The sequence below is a fragment of the Amblyomma maculatum genome, chromosome 1, assembly GCF_055883805.1.
Source record: "Amblyomma maculatum isolate TAMU_Amacu chromosome 1, ASM5588380v1, whole genome shotgun sequence".
In the NCBI taxonomy this organism is placed as follows: domain Eukaryota; kingdom Metazoa; phylum Arthropoda; class Arachnida; order Ixodida; family Ixodidae; genus Amblyomma; species Amblyomma maculatum.
The window spans coordinates 34,278,797-34,293,657 of record NC_139344.1 but is presented as its reverse complement, the minus strand read 5'-3'; the positions used below and the strand labels follow the sequence as shown (position 1 = coordinate 34,293,657).

The window sequence follows — 14,861 nt, the reverse complement described above, 5'->3', positions numbered from 1 at the left end:
ATTTCGACCACCCAAGGATATTTAATGTGCGCTGACATCGCACAGCACACGAACGCCTCTTCATTTTTGCTTCCGAAGAAGTAAAGCTGGAGTGAAAGAGGGAGCAGGGTGGGTAAGAAGAAGGTAGGTCAAGGAGTGAAAAAAATGTTTCTTCGGTATGTATTTCTCAGCCTGGAACCGGTGATCCTGTGTGAGAGAGGGTATCGATACTTTCATCGATATGCATATTAATGTATAGAGATATGACAACAAGTGTGACAAGTATACAGTCATCTGAAAGGTTGGTCGTGTTATTTGTAAGCTCAATTATTCGGTGAAAGTGAAGTGTGTCGTGCACAAAAGAAGGAAGCTGGGTCGGGAGGTCTACTGGTGGTGATTTTTCTGCATAAAGAAAGTAACAAAATTCCTTTAAAGAAAGGTGTTAGACAAGGAGGCATGATCTCCCCACTACTATTCACAGCTTGCTTAGAAGGATTCAGAGACTTAAATTGGAATGGGAGCAGTTAGGGATAAAGGTAAATGGAGGATACCTCACTAATCTGCGATTTGCTGATGACATTGCCTTGCTTAGCAACTCGAGGGATGAACTGCAAATAATGATTGATGACCTAGACAGGAAAAGTAGAAAGGTAGGCTTGAAAATCAATATGCAGAAGACTAAGGTAATGTAAAACAGCCTCGGGAAGGAACAGCAGTTTACGTTAGGTTGCGATGCACTGGAAGTAGTAGACGAATATGTCTACTTAGGACAGGTAGTAACCGCAGATCTGGACCATGAATGGCAAATAACAAGGAGAATAAGATTGGGATGGAGCGCATTTGGCAAGCCCTCGCAGATTATGACTAGCAGCTTACCGGTATCGCTCAAGAGGAATGTATACAACAGTTGCTTCTTACCCGTACTTACCTATGGGGCTGAAACGTGGAGGCTAACCAAGAGGGTTCTACTTAAGTTGAGGTCAACGCAGAGGGCTATGGAAAGAAATATGGTAGGGATAACGTTGAGATAGGAAACATGCAGAGTGGGTCACAGAAATAATTCAAGTCACTGAAAATCTAGTGGAAATAAAGAAGAAGAAATGGGCATGGACAGGACTTATAGCGCGAAGAAAGGATAACCGATGGTCGTTTAGGGTAACAAACTGGATTCCAAGAGAAGAAAAGCGTAGCAGGGGGCGGCAGAAAGTTAGGTGGGCGGAGGAGGTTAAGAAGTTCGCAGGGGGTCAAGTGGATGCAGCTAGCACAAGAGCAGGTTAATCGGACGAATATGGGAGAGGTCTTCACTCTGCAGTGGATATAGCCAGGCTGATAATAATGATGATGACGATTTAGAAACATTGACCGGTTTTGTGTGGGCGCATTGTTGTTAGAAACAATTGGCCTCCTTGGTATGTCTTTGGTAAATAATGCTTCAGCGGAAACCTTGTGAATCTTGAGCAGCAGGTAAAATCGACCTGCTTATTTGTATGATGGACTCCATGGTCTCCATGAAACCATGGACTCGCCACACATGCCCCTTGAGCAGGAGCATTTTCATGTGTTAAAAACAATGCCTTGAGTACGTTAGTAAAAATTAAGCCCAGGATTTCAAATAGGGCACAAGGAATACCTTGAAGCATGTCTTTTAATTTCTAAAGTTCGGATTTTACTATATGTCTGCCAATCGATTCTGAATGTCCCGGTACAGTCCCCTAGTTGGCACCATTGCTGCTTTTTGGCCGCAAGTAGTCAATGACCGATTCCGCCGTACCAGGCACCTTCGTGCATACAAGACTCCAGATTTTTTTCTAATAATGTCAAAAATTCGTAGCTACACTGATGGCTTCATTTCTTCTGATCAGGCGCCACCATTCGTGGCATTCGCCGCTGACTGATATTTTACCCCATCAAACATCGAGAATGACGCTATACTCCGCCTCAGAGGCTGTTTGCAGCACTGGCAAAAGCAGGGGCGCCCCGGCCCAATCTGGATCATGCGTATTATAATAGGCAATTAGGCTCTTGCACCTCCCCCTCCCCCCGCTCCCCCCTCCTCAATTGGGGGAGGGGGTGGGGGGGGGGGGGGCAGTGGAAGCACAATTGTCTATTGCAGTGTGCGCATGCCCCTGATTGAGAAACGTTGCCCCTGCTTTTAGCAGTGCTGCAGAAAGCTGGTAAGACTAGAGAAATAGTGGTAAAAATATGCCTGATTCATGAGCACTTGCACAGATGATTTTTCTATCTCATGGCTTCCACATCACAACACGCTTTCTCTGAAAATGCTGCCATAGGCTGCTTTGAAGGTAGGTCTTTTTCAATTTATCCTCTACCCCGTTTAGACCTTTGAGCCAAAACTTTACAGCCTGGTGGAAAGGTGCATTATGGCCATGCACAAAATCATACTCTCATAAACTTCTTCGGTGCTTTTCTGTTTCTTTAAAAAAATTTTGACCAAAAACTGAGTTCCTGATCCTTTCCTTCACCTCTACCTCGCCGTTTATTGCACTTGTCTTCAGGAATTTTCAGTGCATTGAATGGAAATTATGGGTTCAGACGTGTTTAATTCGGCGCACACGCACATGCACCCCCCCCCACACACACACATACACATACACACATACACACATACACAAACACACAGCTCTTTTAACATTTTCAGAGCGTGCATGTATGATCTATTAGCTGAAAGTCCTTGATTATAGAATCGATAATGTTCTTGAAGATGTTTGAAAAATTAGATATTTGTAACTTACCTATCAAATTTACTTTAGCTTTTTCCCAGTACCTGCGTAACTTGTCTTGAATTGTTCCTTATTTATTCTTCGTCAGCCATACAGCTACAATTTTAGCCGTGATTCTGCCATATATGGTCCTAGTGGGCCTTGTGCTATCAGCAACAAAGTTGTCCGTCATCATTGCTGTGCGTTAAAAATATATGATTTCAAAGGCTCGAAGATTGCTCGAATTAGTAGAACAATGATTGACGTTCAGTTATCCGCGGATATCAATAAAGTTTTTCAGCACATTGCAGTTTTTCAGCACATTGCAGTTTTTAGCACATTGGTAATTAGACTAGATGCCGTTTTAACTCTTTCTAGCCATATTATTATCGTATCGCTGTAAGCTTGTAAAATACTCAAAAATTATGAAATTATTTACCATTATTTTGTTGTGCTCCTTTTAACAGTGTCACTGGCTCCATCCATTCATCCCTGTCTGCAGAGCATTGTTGCGTTTATCTGTGGTCAAAGTTTGCCGGAGCATTCCACTACGGCGTCCCTCATAGCTGGTGTCGCTTTGGGATGTTACGCAATGTAAACCGAACTAAACTAAGCCATCGCTGTATTTATATCTAATCAGGGTTCCTATGTTCAGAAATAAAGTGATGATAATAATAATAATAATAATAATAATAATAATAATAATAATAATAATAATAATAATAATAATAATAATAATAATAATAATAATAATAATAATAATAATAATAATAATAATAATAATAATAATCAATCAATCAATTAATCTTTCAATCAATCAATCAATCAATCAATCTTTATTTAATGTGCGCAGGAACAACCATGTGGTCTTTGTGCTGCAGCACAAAAAAAAAATGAAAAAGCACAAACATGTTTACACACACAGAGAGAACACAAAAAAAAAAGAAATAAATAATACATGAAATGAAACTGAGACGAAAAGTATCACGGAAATTAAGCAAACAATGAGTATCATCACTTATATACACAGTGAGAGAATTTTTTAGCACACCAGGAAATAAAGAAAAAAAAAAAAGAACGGTAGGTAGAAGAGAAAAAAAAAAAAAAACAGATGACTGACATTGATTATAGTAATATAGAAATATACATAAAATAAACAACCATTCCAGGCGCAACAAGTGCATGGTACTTAAAACACAGGCTAGAAATACAGAATAATACAATAAAGAAGTAAAATTGAACAAGGGACAGTAAGATTCGAATATAAAGTTTAAAGTTGAAATATAAGCAAGAAACGGATAAAAAGTAGTTCAAGATACAGACAGCATTGAACAGGAGAAAAAGCAAAAAGTGAAGTAAATACAATTTAAGGCTAGAAAGTGGGAGTTATATGTGATAAAGTACTATTTAGAATACAACGCTACGAACATCCAATGTAAATGAACAGAGCGAGTTTTGGAAGATGTCAAGGTGAGGACAAAAAGAGTTAAATAACCACTGCATCCTGTCCAGAGGGGAGTGGGAATGAAGAGGAGAAACCTGAAATGGTCTGAATTCCCTCATGCTCTTTCGCGGAACGCGCAGTAGGATGTACTCTAAGAGCTGAGGGCACATAATGTGGCCATGAAGGAGTTTGTACAGAAATATGATATCAAGTCTGATACGACGGCAGTGAAGGGAAGGAAGATTCAGTTGGGCGCTCCTGGTGGAGCGAGAGGGGGAAGTTGCGAAAGGAAAGCGATAATGAAATATCCGTAAAAATTTTTTTTGTACTCTGTCAACCTTGTCCAAGTTCGATTTGCAAGTGCCATTCCAAACAACCGACGCATACTCCAAGACCGGGAGGCATATGGACAGGTACAGTTTTAGGAACGGAAGTGGAGTATGGAACTCTCTCGAAAGTCTGCAAACGAATCCGAGTGTGCGCATAGCCCGCTGAGCAATGCGTTTAGTGTGAGAGGAGAAGCTGAGGGTGCGGTCAAAAAGTACACCAAGGTCATTAATTTCATCAACCCTATCCAACAGCACAGAATTGACAGAATAATGGTAGAGAAAGCTATGTGTTTTACGAGTAAAGGACACAACCCTAGTTTTGGAAGAATTGAGGGTAAGTCGATTCATCGCACACCAATCAGAAAAAGCAGATATGTCCGATTGCAACAACACGCAATCTTGAAAAGAATGTATTACCTTGAATATTTTTATATCATCAGCATAAAGAAGAAACGAGGAGTTCTTTATCGCCGAGGAAACATCATTAATAAAAACGGAGAAGAGAAGCGGGCCTAGTACTGAACCTTGAGGAACTCCACTCGTTGCAGGGTAAACGAAAGAAGTCTGTCCATTGACACTGACAAAGCAGAAGCGATCAAGGAGATAGTTGCGTAGGAGGGCTACGAGAGAGACTTCAACGCCAGAGAGTAGAAGTTTTTCAAGAAGTAGTGAGTGAGTAACAACGTCGAAAGCTTTGCTCATATCACAGTACACAGTGTCAACCTGACCCCTCTGAAGGACTGCTGCAGAGGCATACGTCATAAACGTGACTAGGTTGGTGGAAGTAGAGCGACCCGACATGAAGCCATGTTGATTCGGTACTATGATATGTTTGAGATGGAAGGAAAGTACGCTGTGCAAAGCTAATTCGAAAAGCTTAGAGGTTGCACATAGAAGAGAAATCGGACGATAATTGGAAACATCAGTTTTGTTTCCAGACTTGAAGACAGGAAACACGCGTGCCATTTTCCACACGCGAGGAAAGGCAGCATTTTTTAAACAGTTATTAAATATGGCAGTCAGTACTGGTACGAAGATATAACTGAAGGCTTTTATTATGGCAGCTGGAATGCCATCAGGTCCAGGAGACAAAGATGGTCTCAGACGCTTAAGACTCTCAGTTATCAACTCCTCGTCAAAGAGAATGGAATTAGATAGTGCACCAGATGGGAGGCAAACGGAATCACAATGTGGATGTTTGTAAACGGAGGAAAAATGTTGTGCAAAACTGTCGGCAACATCCCGAATTTCCGAACCCTGAGAGTCAACTAAGCTGATACTTAAATCTGATTTAATGGAACGCTTGCGAACGTAACGCCAGAACTGACTAGGACGATTTGAGGCATACCTCTCTAAAGACTCAAGATAGGAGTCGTAGTCCCGCTTGTATAAGCGTTTGCAAAGAGAACGCACACGGCGAAACTCATCTGCCCAATTGTGAAACCCAGGGCGTTTCGCTTTACGATGGGCCCGTTCCTTGAGCTTTAACGCCGTTATTAGTTCCCTTGAAAACCAGGAAGGGAACTTCCTACGCGTAGGAGTATGCAAAGGTATGTACCGACGCATACCATCAAGAACTATTTCTGTAAAGCGACTGACTTGTCCATCTGAATCATTAATGTCATTTAAAAGGGACCAGTCGACGGAAGAGAAGAAATTGAAAAGACCGACATAATCACCACGTGCATACGCGAAACGGGGCGAATTCCCCACCCGATCTGAGTTAGTAGAAGGTGAGGCAGAGACAGCAGTAGTAACTAGAAGCGGAGGGTGAAATTTGTCACAGCGAGTCAGCGGTATGTCCGAACTCGAGACTCGAACACTTTCAAAATTCGATAGACAGATGTCAAGAATATTACCGCAACAGTTTTCAATGAAATTGTGTTGCTGCAAAGAGTTAAAGGCTATGAAATCAAGTAGAGCGTTACACTTACTTAATATGTAATGATTGTTGTGAGAAGAAATAAGTGAGTTCCAGTTGATACCAGGAGTATTAAAATCACCTAAAATAATAATAATAATAATAATAATAATAATAATAATAATAATAATAATAATAATAATAATAATAATAATAATAATAATAATAATAATAATAATAATAATGGTTCACAGGAAGGGAAAGGTGCTGTATCTTTCAGACTTGTTTCTGTGGACACCTGAACCGCGCCGTAAGGGAAGGGAGGAAGGTGGGAGTGAAAGTGAAAAGAGAGAAAGAGGAGCCGTAATGGAGGGCTACGGAGTAATTTAGACAACCTTGGGATCTTTAACGTGCGCTGACATCGCACAGCACACGGACGCCTCTTCGTTTCGCCGCCACCGAAACTGGTTTGATTTTTCGTATCCTTCCTCCCCGTAAGTCCAGCTTTCTGGGACACCAAGATGTGCTCGTTCTGAGAGAGCGTGTATTTTCGCGCAAGCCATTCGCGACTATTGCAAAGAAGAATAAATGTCATCAACGAAAAACTATGCAGCTATTTGAACATGCTTTAAAAGGTTTCAAGCTACGAAGCGTACAAGAGAACTGAGTGTTGTTCAGAACCAAAGGCAAAAACTTACAGATGCGCATGTACCTGTTAGATGCATCAATTTAATACAAATACTCCGATGTTTAATAACAAAGTGAAACGTCTTCAGTATAAAAAGAAGCGAGTTCGTCGTTCAGCAAAGACAAGCAACCGAAGTAACCACTGGTAATCATTATTTTAAACTTTTATCGATTACTCGAAAGGGATACAAAACACTAAAGTTTCCTTCTTTAATGTCACCTTGTCTGACATGTCAATAAATAACTTAAGGAGATTCTGGAATGCTGTGACCCCTAACGAAAATAATGGGATAAGCTTCATGAAGAATTTGATGAGCCTGTCCATCCTGGTGGTTGCCAAGTAGTGTTCAACAATGCATATTCATTCAGCTTTTTCTCAGCTAATATGAATACAAAGTGCATTGTGCAACGCTACCCATATTGTTGTATGTTTCTCACTTTTGACCTCTCTGGTACTGTTGCGAAAATATTAGATTCATCGAAAATTTCGTCATCATGTCGTGTTCACGATATGAAGTTTGAGTACTTGAAGTAAACCAAGATATACTCATCGCTTCTTCTTTTTACTTTTTTAACAGTCACTACAGAACGAAACGATGCCCTCGGGCTGGACTGGAAAATAAGGAAAGTGGTTCCGTTATGTAGATCAAGTAAAACATCTGAACTACTTACTCATTCCCTTAACAAGCATTCCGCAAACTAATGGAACAGATTTTGTTTTCAAACTTACTCAGCTTTTTAGAATCCATTTTTTTTTTTTTCACTTCTGTACAGTACGGTTCTCTGTGAACGTTTCCTTGTAAAACACGACTATGTCTTTTTGCACTTTCCTGCATGCTACTCTCGATAAACGTTAACAGGCTGATTGCGTATTCCTCGATTTTGCAAAGGCGAATGAAAAAGTAAATCATGAACTACTTATACCTAAACTGTCGGCCCCAAACCTAGGTAATGATGTCCCATTCTGGTTAATATGTTTTCTTAATAGTTGTTCGCAATACGTAACGCTTAAAGAAAATTTCCCCATATATGAAGTAACTTCAGGTGTCCCCCAAGGTTCGTTAGAAGCCCCACTTCTGTTTCTAATATACATCAATGATTTGCCTAATTGGGATTTTCTAGCTTACAATTATGCGCGGATGACTTTGTTGTACATCGCGGAATTAATGCCGATGACAAACACTGTGCACAGTCTGACCTTTATAGCATCAGTATTTGGTGCAATAAATAGGGAATGCCGTTAAATCCACGGAAGTGCGCTTCGGTGAAAGTTTCGAGACATAATAATGCTCCCTCTGCCTCCATTCTAGAGAGTATTTCAATTGAATTCTTAATATCACACCTGCATTTGGCGTGTTTATATCCTCCCACTGACCTTGAAAGCGCACATCGAACTAAGTATTAGCAGCGCAAACAGCACGTTAGGCTATTAACGTCGAAATTTTAGCAAAGCCCTGGCTTCTCAAAAATTACTACTTTATAAAACACTTATCCTTCAAAAATTGGAATTTGCTGCCCCCATTTGGGATCCCCACCATGGCATACCCTTAACGCTGCATTAGAGTTTATTCAGAATAACACAGTTCGTTTTATCCTCTTTTTTTTTTTTTTTTTAAATACACAGCGCAACAAACATAGGACAAGCGAGTAGACGGGAACAGCGCTGACTTCAACTGCATGATTTATTGAAAGAACACGAATATATACAAAAAATGTTCTGACAACCAAGTGCGCCTGTTCGCAGATAAAACAACATTTCACTTTAACCAGTTTCGTCAAGATATGAGATTTCTCGGGGATGAATGATAACAGATGGGGTGCTTACGCATGTGTCAGAATTCTTGTGAATGAGATAGGCTTCTTTTAATTCTCGTGTTAATTTCTCTCTGTGTTTGTACAACACTGAAGTTTCTTTGATTAGGGGAGTGCAAGGAGGGTGCAAAGGGGGCTTTTGACTACATTCCTTGTGGTGTAGTGCCAGGTTCGATGACGGGGCTTTTCCTAGGGAGTTTTCATGTTCTCTTAGCCTTATGTTAAGACACCTTCCTGACTGACCAATGTAATCTTTTCCGCAAGTAAAAGGCACTCTGTATACCACTCCTTCTGTGCACGGAAGAAAAGCTACTTCACTTCACTAATTAGTGAAGTGCAGAGGTGGGCGTTTGACCTCAAAAACCTCGACCTCACCTCAAACTCAAAAAATATTTGGCGACCTCACTCAACCTCAACCTCATCAATTGAGGTTGAGGTCCCCCAGGCGACCTCACCTCACTTTTCAGGTGACCATTGGCGACCTCACTCAACCTCACCTCAAACTCAAAATGTGAGGTTGAGGTCAGGCGCTCGACCTCAAAAAAAAAAAAAATCATTAAATTAAACCGTAACTTAAAGCAAATGTACATTTCTCGGTAATGCTGGGGTATATATAGGATAGCCAGAATTTTGTCGTAAGAAGGCTGTATTTTACTCCTAATTTTATACTACAATTAATATCCTGGATAAATGCAGAGAAACTCTGGACACTACATGTCCAACTCTGCACTAAAGTGGCAATCCTCTCCCCCTCCTCGCCTACCCTTTTGTAGTCGGTTTCAATCTAAGGCCTACATGGGTACCACGTTACCACGCATAGGCCCATAATGCAATACAAAGAGTTTATCCCATCTGACCCACGTGAATAAGATTCGTATTAGAAATAAAACAAGCCAGTTCTTACTATAAACTGAAAAGACAAATGCTGTTGACCCTAGTGACGACGACAACAATGACGATATGCGCTTTTTCTTTTCTTGCCACATAACGCTAAACAGATAAGGACACAGCGAGACACACGGGACGGGCACTTTTTTTTTATCGCCCATCCCGTATGTCTGGTGTGTCCCTGTCTGTTTAGCGCTATGAGGCAAGAAAACCGACACCAACGCGCCCAAGCTTTCATCCTTGCTCTTTTTCTTAATTCGAAAAAAAAAATGATGATTGCCGAGCTTTTTTTTAATACACTGTACATTGTTTTGCGACAGAATACATTAAATTAAGAAAAAATAGGAATACAGTCGTGCCTCGTTAGTATGAACGCTTTGGTGTCCGACCAAAACTGTCCATAAAGCGAGCCATCCATAATAACGAGTCATGAATAAAAACGAAAAGTATATAATTGAGAAAAAATTTATAATTAATGGCTGCTGTTTTAATTAATTTGGGTATATAAACACAGCCGAGATGTCGATGCTAGCCTCTTCTTCATAAATCCGTCGCCCCGAAACGTCATGTCTGTTCTTAAACCTTGTCAGCCATCCTCTTGAGTAGCTGAAGTCAGTAACGCCTAGACAGAGCGTAGAATAATATTTCTCAGTAAACATCTTCCTGTTTTACTGAACAAAAATTCCGTAAGTCATCACAGGTAAACCTATCAAGAAGGAGGAGAAGAAGCACCCATAATGTTGCCGAGGCAGCGAGCCTTCTCTTGAAGCATTTCGTCGCTCACGACAGCACCATTCGCGAGCACATTCCCGAACCATATTAACAAGGCTGACTCCATTTCTTCGAACTTGCTAGGCGCTGTCGGACTGTGGCTTACGCTGTGATGCCGACGTTGAGCCATTTATCGGAGTCCGGTAGTATATATAGATGGTATACCGTCGACCTGACGAGGCTGAGGCCTATCCCTTACAAAAATGAGTTTTGAAACTCTATTGTTGTACTATTAACCGCCTATTGAATTTATTGAATTTCGATAGACATTCAACCCCAGCTGAGTGCAATCTTTACAGGGCCCACAGAATTTTCATTGTGTTCTACCCAATAGACTTTTTGTGCTATTTTTTCTATGTGCTTTTTGTTGTCAGTTTTCAACGTTCACGAACAATTAGCGTGTACTGTTCAAGCTGACCCATGTTTTTAAGTAGTTTTAGGCACAAATGATAAGAACATGATGTGACAATTTCGTTATGAATTTTTGGTCTCACTTGTAATCAACTATTGGCCACATTCTGCAAAGGGAAATATAAGAGCAGCATGCAGTTGCGTGCTCGTTCATGTTATATAAAAGTACATATTAACGGTGCACACTTAGCTCAAGCTTCGCAACACAGTGAAAATATGCCCTAAAAACTTCATGATGGCAAAGCCTCCACTAATAATGCAAATACATCGTTGAATGTCAGTCAGAATCCGTAATGAATCAGCTTCTGTATGTCGCAGAAGGTAACTTTAGTGGTAGGACATATTTTATATTTATCATAAAACAAGTTCAGTGAGTCATCATACTAACAAACAGGATCCTAGATTGAACCTACCATGTAGGGCAGGACAAAGCTTTTTTAAACCAGTTGCAAAGTTCACTATATATATGCTTCAGGGTCTGACATTCTGCCCAAGCCTAGGTATTTTTGCCCGTAGCTTTTGCCGCAAAATGAGGTGCAGTCTGTATTGGAATCCTGTATGTCTTTGGAGAATTTAACTGTTATTTTTTTCTTTTCCTTCCTTTCTTAAAGTGGACACCATGCTAAAATGAAGTCACTTTAAACATTGAGGGGTTCTAATAATGACGGATTGATCCCACGCATACTATAGAGTTAACACGCATAGCAAAAACATTCGCGTATGAAATAAAAAGAAAAAAAAATAGGATTACACGCGTCTTCTATCCGCGACTCGTCTTTTCAAAGAAGCATTCGGCCACTGCCTTGCTACTGTCCATACCCATCTTTCCCCCGTGCCGCGAACGGCGCCAGCATGTCCGGAGGGTCGAGAGTTACTTCCTGTCGGCTGGGGGGAAAAAGGGGGAGGGGGGGAGGGGTTGCTCCCTCTGGGTCTCTGCTCTCTGCCTTCTCCGTGGTTTGTCTTCACGGAGATGACCTTGGCTGCAGCATAGCTCGCGCAGCGGGGGCGGCGGCTCCCCCTTTTCACCGAAGCTGTTCTTCCGCGCCCTGTTTTCTTTGCACGCGGACGCGGGTACGCTGAGTGCGGCGATGTGCCAGTTCAGTTGGCGTTTTCCCGCCACCGTGGTCGCATCTTGCACTGTGAGCGAAGCACCGTATGTAGGTTTTTCGCTGGTGATTATCACGAAGATCGTTTTGTTCAAATTTGAGCGCGAACGTACGCATTTAAGTCTTCGGAGGAATCCGCTCTTGGGTGGCAGCTTCTGCGCAAGGAGGACGTGTTTAAGAAGTTCAACAGTCGCAGGCGTTTTGGATTCTGGGCGAAAAGCCGGCACGGGCGGAGGGAGCGTCTGCACTTTGGTGAGAGTTTTACTTTTTCCTATTCGTGTTTGTGCCAGTCTTGTACAGTGTGTGCTACAAGGGGAAGCGAGCATGTAAATATTTCTAGCAGGCAAGCCAGCCTCGTCGGAAAAAAAGGAGGGAGAGAGAGAGAACCAGGCTTGTCTCTAACGCGGACGCTGGGGCCGATGGAACGCCAGTTGGGATGGCGACATTTTCTTTCTTTTACAAGGTGACCGTTTTTGACGGATTGTTCGGCACAGTGCTGTACTCTTTCGATACGCTACTCGCGCTGAGACGGACACATTATCGAGATCATAATATGCCTCTGTCACACATTGTGGATTATTGAATCTGTGCAGCTCCACCATTTTTGCAGTGTTTGTTTTTGTTTCCACTCATTTTGGTGCCTATAGTTGGTAATTCTGCTTCAAGTTTTCTGGGTAGTAATGCTTGTGACTTGCACTTTGCTATTTATATTCACAATAGGATCTTTGACGGCAGCATATATTGTTTATCAGGGAGAAATGAACGATGTGGCAGTGCTGCCGAGCTGTGGAAGCGGCGGTCGATGCCGTCTAAGCAGTGAAAGACAGTGACAACTCATTTTAGACAAGAAATTTCTTGAGCTATGACGTGGAGCAGCGCACAAATGCCTTTCCTCTATTTTTAAGTTAGTATATACCGCAACTTAATTATGATTTATATTGTTTATTTCAGCATCACATGCGAGGAGTTCCCGGACGTATCAGCGTTTTACGCAAAGAATAGCCTGGCGTCATACCTTGCATATGAATTGAAATAAAGCAAATAAACAGCCCAGCTCATGTTATGGGTTCACCAAAGATGCATATTTTTTCTTTCTCATTAACGCGCATTTTTTATTCTGTGTTCCCTTTCCGCTGCGGATTAACAGAAAATGCTGCGTGATCAACGGTTAGCCGGGAGCAGGCACGAGGTGGTTTACATTAATGCAAAAGTAGAACAGCACATATCCTTGCTGCGGTCAGTCAACACATTCTATGTTCTGCTCGATCAATCAACAATTTAGTCAGTTTAGTGTAGGTTAATGAGTGAGTAAGTATAATGGGGCTTAAAAGATCAAGATCTGTTTTGTTCTTTTATGCCTCACTATGCTTATCATTAACCAGCACTGATCAGACAGGATTGTTGATTGGTCGGGCAGAACATAGAATGTGGTGACTTATCGCAGCTAGGAGATGTACTGTACTACTTTTGCATTAATGAAAATCACCCCGTGTCTGCTCCTGGCAAACCGATGGTCGTGTACTATTTTCTGTTGTTCAGGAGTGGAAAGGTAGCAGAAAATCAAAAAGCGTCACTTGCAGAGTTTCTGAAGCATTTGAGCCTGAAATCAACAGAATTTCAGTTGCGCGAATTCCAAAAGCGCTCTTAAGAAACACATGGGCCACTATTTCATAAGCGCTCAACAAGAGGTCAACACTGCATCATCCAAGATGTTGCCGATTATCAACAGACTTTCAACCGCGTGTATTGACACAACGCTTTCGAATTTCTATAGAAACCCTACATGCATTTTTGTAAGGGATAGTTAAACTTGGGTCCAGTCTCTCACGGCTTGGATTGACTGAGATTACTTTTGCCGCTTGTATTCACAGATTTCCCGCTTCGCGCCTAAGTTCAGCTCCATTCTTTTGCGTTTAACTCCCACCATGCCAAAAGTCAGACTAAAGTTGAGAGTTACAGGCTCCTGCTTCTTTGCACTCTTTTTCCCTAGTTAACCTCCCTGACTTTCCGTTCTTCTGATTCTCTTTCTTGCCTTGTACTGTTTTTGTAAGGAAGCGAGGGAGTCAAGTTGGCAGGCTACTATACAGAGGGCTATCAAACAGCCCTTTCCTGTGCCGTTTGTATGTGTTCCTATGAAACAAACACTGCAAGCTGAAGTACAGTTTAGAACGACGGCTAGCCGACTACGAAGAGCTCAGACCTTGTCAAGGCCGCATCGTTGACTCAAGGCGAAGCCGACATGCGGATCGCTGTGGTGCAAAATGTGGTAGTTCGGCAGCGCAACATTGACGAAAACCAGGAGCATGAGAAGGAAGCGCGTCCAGGACGGGACGCCCGGTCCTGGTTGCGTGGTCGTCGTGTGTCTGTTGTCGCTCTACTTCGTGAGTGTGTCTTAACCCTGACCGAAAAGCGTTAACGGCTTCATGGAACACACGTTGTGTTCTGGGATAGAAAAACTTCAGTTCCCACCCCCAATTTTGGCGCTTGTCTTTCTTCTTATTGTTTCTCCTGAAAAGACGACACGCCCGCTTTGGTTCTTTCAAACTCCACAGGACTCGTTCAGGCATCCGACCGTATCGGCTGTCGCATAGGTTCCCGGCTTGCGCACCCTTCTTTAACTTGCGTTCGGACTCTTCTGCTTTTTTCAAACGATGTCCATATTAACGAGACACAAATACATAGGCCGAATAGGCTGTGTGCATTCATCCCATCTCCATTGTTCAGAGAGCGAGTTTCTATATTAACGAGACATAAATACATTGAAAAATCTTCGCCCCTAGAAAAACTGTCCATAATTCGGGAACTCCATATTAACGGATGTCATATTAACGGGGCACAAATTTTCCGTAAAAG

General features: G+C 41.9%; 1 long non-coding RNA gene across 1 annotated transcript; it reads left to right on the top strand.

The window, feature by feature from the left end:
- The first annotated feature begins 12,118 nt into the window (after window positions 1-12,118).
- On the top strand, window positions 12,119-13,084 carry LOC146202113 (uncharacterized). Its single transcript, XR_014701992.1, has 2 exons — window positions 12,119-12,471; window positions 12,960-13,084. It is a non-coding gene; the product is annotated as an uncharacterized LOC146202113 (long non-coding RNA).
- The last annotated feature ends 1,777 nt before the right edge of the window (window positions 13,085-14,861 follow it).